Source organism: Octopus bimaculoides, chromosome 7 (assembly GCF_001194135.2).
Source record: "Octopus bimaculoides isolate UCB-OBI-ISO-001 chromosome 7, ASM119413v2, whole genome shotgun sequence".
Lineage (NCBI taxonomy): Eukaryota > Metazoa > Mollusca > Cephalopoda > Octopoda > Octopodidae > Octopus > Octopus bimaculoides.
The window spans coordinates 44,570,576-44,577,369 of NC_068987.1; the positions used below are offsets into that span (position 1 = coordinate 44,570,576).

Genomic DNA, 6,794 nt, shown 5'->3' on the forward strand with positions numbered 1-6,794 from the left:
ATGTAGCATGGCTGTTCGTACACATGCGTCATACAGTCTGCCTTTTACTCTGAGCGAGAAGCCCTTTGACACCAGCAGAGGTAAGAGCTCTCTGAACTTTGCCCAGGCTATTCTTACTCTAGCAGCTACACTTTCAGCTACTGACTTGGTCACCTAAGTAACGGAAGCTATCAACTACTTCTAATGTTTCTCCCTGGAATGTGGCAAAAGTTGTTCTCTGCACATTTCCAGTGTTTATTGCTCATGAGCATCTGCCACATACAAAAACTAACTTTCTAGTTAACCTTCCTTTGATAGTGCTGCACCTCTTATGTGTCCATAGCTTATACTGGGTACATCTTATAGAGTTTCTAACTATGCCTTTTCTGCAGATCGAGCAGGGCCATCTACCTGAAGGAGTTTGTGGTTTGTCTACCTTTCTACTTATTAGGACTTTGGTTTTAGCTAGGTTGACTCTAAGGCCCTTCGATTCTATTCCTTGCTTCCACACCTGAAACTTCTCTAGTTCTCATAGTGACTCAGCAATTAGAGCAAGGTCATCAGCATAGAGGAGCTCCCAGGGGCATCCTGTTTGGATTCCTCTGTTATTGCCTGGAGGACTATGATAAATAGGAGGGGGCTGAGGACTGAACCTTGGTGGACCCCTACCTCTACCCGGAATTCTTCACTGTACTCGTTGCCAACCCTCACTTTACTGACAGCGTCCCTGTACATGGCTTGCACAGCTCTCACTAACCACTCATCTATCTGACCACCAGATAAGGGAGCGGGGGACCCTATCAAAGACTTTCTCCATGTCAATGAAAGCCAGGTACAGAGGTTTATCTTTGGCTAGGTATTTTTCTTGCAGCTGTCTTACAGGAAATATAGCATCAGAACGAACCCAAACTGCATCTCATCTAAACTGACTTGCTCCCTAATTTGTTGGGCTATGACCCTCTCCGTGACCTTCATTACCTGGTCCAACAACTTGATACCTCTGTAATTGTTTGTGTCTAGAGCGTCACCTTTACCTTTGTAGCAGTTGACTATGATGCTGCTACACCAGTCATTGGGTATGCCTCCTTCATGTATCACTTGATTAACTATACAGGTCATTAGGCTATAGCAGACACTGCCAGATATTTTGAGCATCTCTGCAGTGATTCCTGATGGGCCGGGGGCTTTCCCTGTGGAAATTCCATAAGATTACCCAGTGTAATTTATGGACACATAAGAGGTGCAGCAACATCAAAGGAAGGTTAACTGGGAAGATAGTTTTTGTGTGTGGAAGATGCACAAGTGCAATAAACACTGAAGATGTCAGAAAAAAGATTCCATCACATGCCAGTGGAAAAAAGCTAGAAGTAGTTGATGGCTTCTGTTAGCTAGGTGACCAAGTCAGTAGTGGGGGTGGATGCTCTGACAGCATAGCTGTCAGAGCTATGTGTAGCTGCTAGAATAAGAATAGCCTGGGCAAAGTTCAGGGAGCTCCTACCTCTGCTAGTAACAAAGGGCCTCTCGCTCAGAGTGAAAGGTAGACTGTATGATGCCTGTGTGCGAACAGCCATGCTACACGGCAGTGAAACATGGGCTGCAACTGCTGAGGATATGCGTAGGCTTGAAAGAAATGAAGCTAGTATGCTCTGCTGGATGTGTAATGTCAGTGTGCATAAACAACAGAGTGTAAGCACCCTGAGAGAAAAGTTGGACATAAGAAGCATCAAATGTGGTGTGCAACAGAGACGACTGCACTGGTATGGTCATGTGTTGCATATGGATGAGGACAGCTGTGTGAAAAAGTGTCACACCCTAACGGTGGAGGGGACCTGTGGAAGAGGTAGACCCAGGAAGACTTGGGATGAGGTGGTGAAGCACAACCTTTGAACACTGAGCCTCAAGAGGCAATGACAAGGGACTGAGACCCTTGGAGATATGTTGTGCTTGAGAAGACCCGGTAAGCCAAGTGAGATCATAGCCATGGCTGATGCCAGTGTCACATAACTAGCCCATTTAAAAACACCCTTCAATCATTGGGCAATATGCCATGCATGTGAAGACCTGTTGAACCAAGTAAAATCATAGTCATGGCTGATGCCAGTGCTGCCTGACTGGTACCCATGCTGGTGGCACATAAAAAGCACAATTCAAGAGTGGGCGAAGCCAGTGCTTCCTGACCATTTGAGTGTAGTCAATGCCAGTACCACCTGACTGGCTCCTGTGCTAGTGACATGTAAAAAAGCACCCACTACAATCTCAGAGTAGTTGGTGTTAGGAAGGGCATCCAGATGTAGAAACCTTGCCAAATCAGATTGGAACCTGGTGCAGCCTCCCAATTTGCCAGTCCTCAATCCAACCCATGTCAGCATAGAAGAGAGAGAGAGAGAGAGAGAGAGAGAGAGAGAGAGAGAGAGAGAGAGAGAGAGAGAGAGAGAGAGAGAGAGAGAGAGATGGTGAAGAGAACAAACAGTGAGAGATTATCAATCTAGGCAAAATATTTCATAAGCATATATAGATAGACATTTGTAATTATTACACCTCCATAATGCCCATACTGCTAAATAAGGCATATTTGCTAGGAAAACAATAACAGATTATGATGGAAACTCTGGACACAAAAAGATAGCCTGAATAACTTTGATATAACTATGGGCGCAAGTGACTCAGCCCAAGTTACAGATCTAGTAGGAATTTATATCTTAATCCACATAGAGATTGAATTCCTGGAAATGGGGGGGGGGGGATGGGAGTAGATTACATAGGGATGACAAACTATTTACCATACATAACTGTAACAATAGATTATTAGAGAAGTGTAGGAAGTTAGACCCAGGAAGACCTGAGATGAGGTAGTGAAGCACGACCTTCAAACATTGGGTTTTACCGAGGCAATGACTAGTGACCGTGACCTTTGGAGATATGCTGTGCTTGAGAAGACCCGACAGGCCAAGTGAGACCATAACCCTATGCCAGTGGGTGTAACCAGCCCACTTATGAGTACCCCTCATTCATTGGACGATAAACTTTGCTTGCGAAGACCTGTTGAGACAAGTGAAATCAAAATCGCTGACATGGCCGATGACAGTATCGCCTGATTGGCACTCGTGCCAGTGGAACGTTAAAAGCATCATCCTAGCATGATCATTGCCAGGGCAGCTGATTGGCTCCCGTACTAGTGGCATGTAAAAAATACCATTTGAGCATGATCATTGCCAGCGTCACCTTACTGGCACATATGCCGGTGGCATGTGAAAAACAACATTTAAGTGTGGTCATTGCCAGTGCCACTGGACTGGCTCCCGTGCAGGTAGCACGTAAAAAACACATTTTGAGCGTGGTCATTGCCAGAACTGCCTCTCATACCGGTGGCATGTAAAAACACCCATTATACTCTTGGAGTGGTTGGCATTAGGAAGGGCATCCAGCTGTAGAAACTTTGCCAGATGAGATTGGAGCCTGGTGCAGCCTTCTGGCTCACCAGTCCTTAGTCAAACTGTCCAACTCATGCCAGCATGGAAAACGGATGTTAAACGACAATGATGATGATGATGATTAGGACTCAAGCTTTCGATAGAAACAGAGTATAGTAAGGCTAATTTTCTCAATGCCATGCTCAACCTTAGAACAGGACTACACCACCCATTCCATAAACAAAAGCAAAACCTGAAGTATGTAAATGAACTATCCTTATGGGAGTGTCAGCTAGACTATTTAGGTTATTGACTAATGAGGACATATTTAATAGGCACATAGGTTACTATAACATAGCATTAAGTGGGGCCAGCTATAGTGAAATTCAGGGACAGAAAAAGATATATCCTCACATACAGAACCTAACTTAGGTACAAACAGGAGAGGTAACGGTGGAGTCACATCAAATGATAAGAAGAATAGTTATAATCATAAAGCAAATGCAAAAAATAACCTTACAGTAGGACTGCCAGAGGGTGGGGACACCCTGAATATTTAGCAAAAATAGCAAGATTATGAAACAAATGAGAGGACAGACTAGCAAAAGAGATTTCAGACCCACTTGTAAGCAAACAAAAAATAAGACCCCAACTTAAAGATAGCCAAAATAAGATGAGAGTGACACTTGAATTAGACACCAGGGATAAATGACTGAGATGGGAGGAAGGGTAGGTATAATGACAACACAAATCATATATACATAAACTGAATAATGTAGTGAGGAAAAAGCACAAGATAGATCACCACAAGATGAATAGGAAAAAGAAACATACAGAAACTATCTGGTTCAATGCTCCATTTAGGGTCCAAATAGATACAAACATTCCCAGGAAATTCTTTGCAGCCTTAGACAAAAATTTCCCTTCCTTGAGTAGGTATGGGAGATTAGTTAACTGACACTCTGTAAGATTTGCTAAAAACCTAGCACAAATTATTGCGTCCCACAATACCTGTAAATTAAGGGAATTAGAGCATTTAATTTTGACAGACCTAGACCAGAATAGAATATGCAATAATAAAAAAAAAGGCTACTGTTAAGACTAATAGGGAGGACAATATAAATAGAAATGATACTGTAAATGACAAGAACAGAGTCAGTGGCAGTGATAGTGATGATGGTAAGAGTAACAATAATAAGGATGGTAATTGTAATGGTAATAACAAATAGTAGTAATAAGAATAATGATGGTAATGATAAAGTTAATAATGACAAGAGAATAACTCCAAAAGTAGCAGCAATAGGAAGGAAAGTACCAGTTGTAACTGTAGAGGGGATAGGGAATGTGTGTTAAATCATGCTTTGGAAGGAATTTAATATATGAATGTGCAGAAGTAACCCAGAACAACTTACAAATACATAGGATGTTGCACCACAACATTTACAAATACATCTCGTCATTTAGGTATAAAAATAAAGAAAATGTGACATCATTTAGCAAGCTAATATGGCAACTTAGGGAGGAAGAAACAGAATATGAACTGAAATGGTCAATCTTCAGTAGAGCTAAACTACACGCAATAGGTAGATGTGAACTTTGCCTAGAGGGGTCATTCCAAATCCTAAAAGCAGTGGGTAATCTAATTAACCATAGGCAGGAATTAGTGAGCATTTTTTAAATAAATGATTCAGCAGGTTCCCTAGTTAACTTTAATAATATAGTGAGAGGTATAGGTTGGGATGGGTATACTGACAAGGCGATAAATGTGAATTACCTAATATTGTTTTATGTATATGTTTATAGGTGTTCTACTTATTTAGCCTCATTTTGCTATGTTTTAAAGACTTAATTCATTTTATTTTACTTAGGTTTTTATATTTTATATATGTATGTATGTCTATGTATATCGTGGCCAATGCCAATATCCCCTGACAGGCTCTCACTAGGTCACACATAGTCCCCTGATGGTAACATTTATTTCAAGGCCTTCCCAGATGAGTGACCGGTTATTCAAACACATTTATAGATTGTAAATTTATTCTGTCCAGTTACCTATCGGTATAGTGGTCATTTGCAAACTCCAGAGGTGACACTTTCATTTCTCCTTAGCCCTCACGTCACACAGTTGTTAATGTTTTCAGTTGGGTCATGCCCTTCCAATTGCTATAGATCCGTAATGCATCTTACAGCTGTGCCTGTCACCTGTATGGTGAGGAATCCTACATTGGGGAGTAGTAATGACTAGGGTAGGGTAGCTGACTGCTTATTGTGATCATTTGTCTTTTGGTTTCCTGTAGCTTTGCTCTCTTTTACAAACCCAGTGAACATACATATTTCCTATTTCAAAGAAATTCAGACAATACATATCAGACCCAAGTTAAAAAGATTCTCAACAATTCAACTTCTCTGGTTGACATTAACACACCCACCCTCAATAGGGGCCTTAACTCCCACATTTTAGAGCTCCATGACCTCCATTTTTCAGGAGCAAAATCCTTTTAACAGGTTCCATAAGACTGGAACTTTGAAATCTGCACATAAAGATCATTAGTATGGGATACATGTGTCATGATTAGAATTTTTTAGGGTGTGTAAAGAGTGAAAGAAACCTCATCTGCAATTTTGATGAAATTTGAATCATAGGTATTCCAGTTCATTACAGAAAATATAACAGAAAAGTCTAATTCTTCAATTGCATGTAACATGGGTATCTCTGCTAGTTTAACCTATAAACAATGCTAATATGGTAATGGGTGCTGACTACAAACACTAATGTTTTAGACTGTTCCTTTCCCAAACTTAGCAATACAATGCCCCTACTTCTAGTAAGTGACTCCTATACCATCCCCTTACCTACTTCCACCCCTTTGTAACCTATCTTCCTCTGCTCTTTATTCTACTTGAATATTTCCATCTTCTCTGACTTTCCCCATACCATAGCCATTCCTCCAATGCTCTGCTTGTTTTAACCAGAAATGGCTCTGACAAAAGTAGCATTAATTTTCTTAGGTTGTTGAATTTTCCCCAATTGATCAATAGACCAATTGAGTAAACCTATAATGTACCTATAGTGACTACTAGAAACAGTTATAAGCCAAATTTGCTCCAATAAAGGAAAAATATGTAATGATCATTATTTTAAACCTGTTTCTTATATCATCATCATCATCATCATCATCGTTTAACGTCCACTTTCCATGCTAGCATGGGTTGGACGATTTGACTGAGGACTGGTGAAACCGGATGGCAACACCAGGCTCCAGTCTGATTTGGCAGAGTTTCTACAGCTGGATGCCCTTCCTAACGCCAACCACTCAGAGAGTGTAGTGGGTGCTTTTACGTGTCACCCGCACGAAAACGGCCACGCTCGAAATGGTGTCTTTTATGTGCCACCCGCACAAGCCA

The 6,794-nt window shown here is 41.3% G+C and overlaps 1 protein-coding gene across 2 annotated transcripts in view; it reads right to left on the reverse strand.

Annotated features, from left to right (window-relative positions):
• LOC106868631 (nucleolar protein 11) overlaps positions 1–6,794 on the reverse strand; it is a 57,974-nt gene that overhangs the window by 43,845 nt on the left and 7,335 nt on the right. The window lies entirely within an intron of this gene.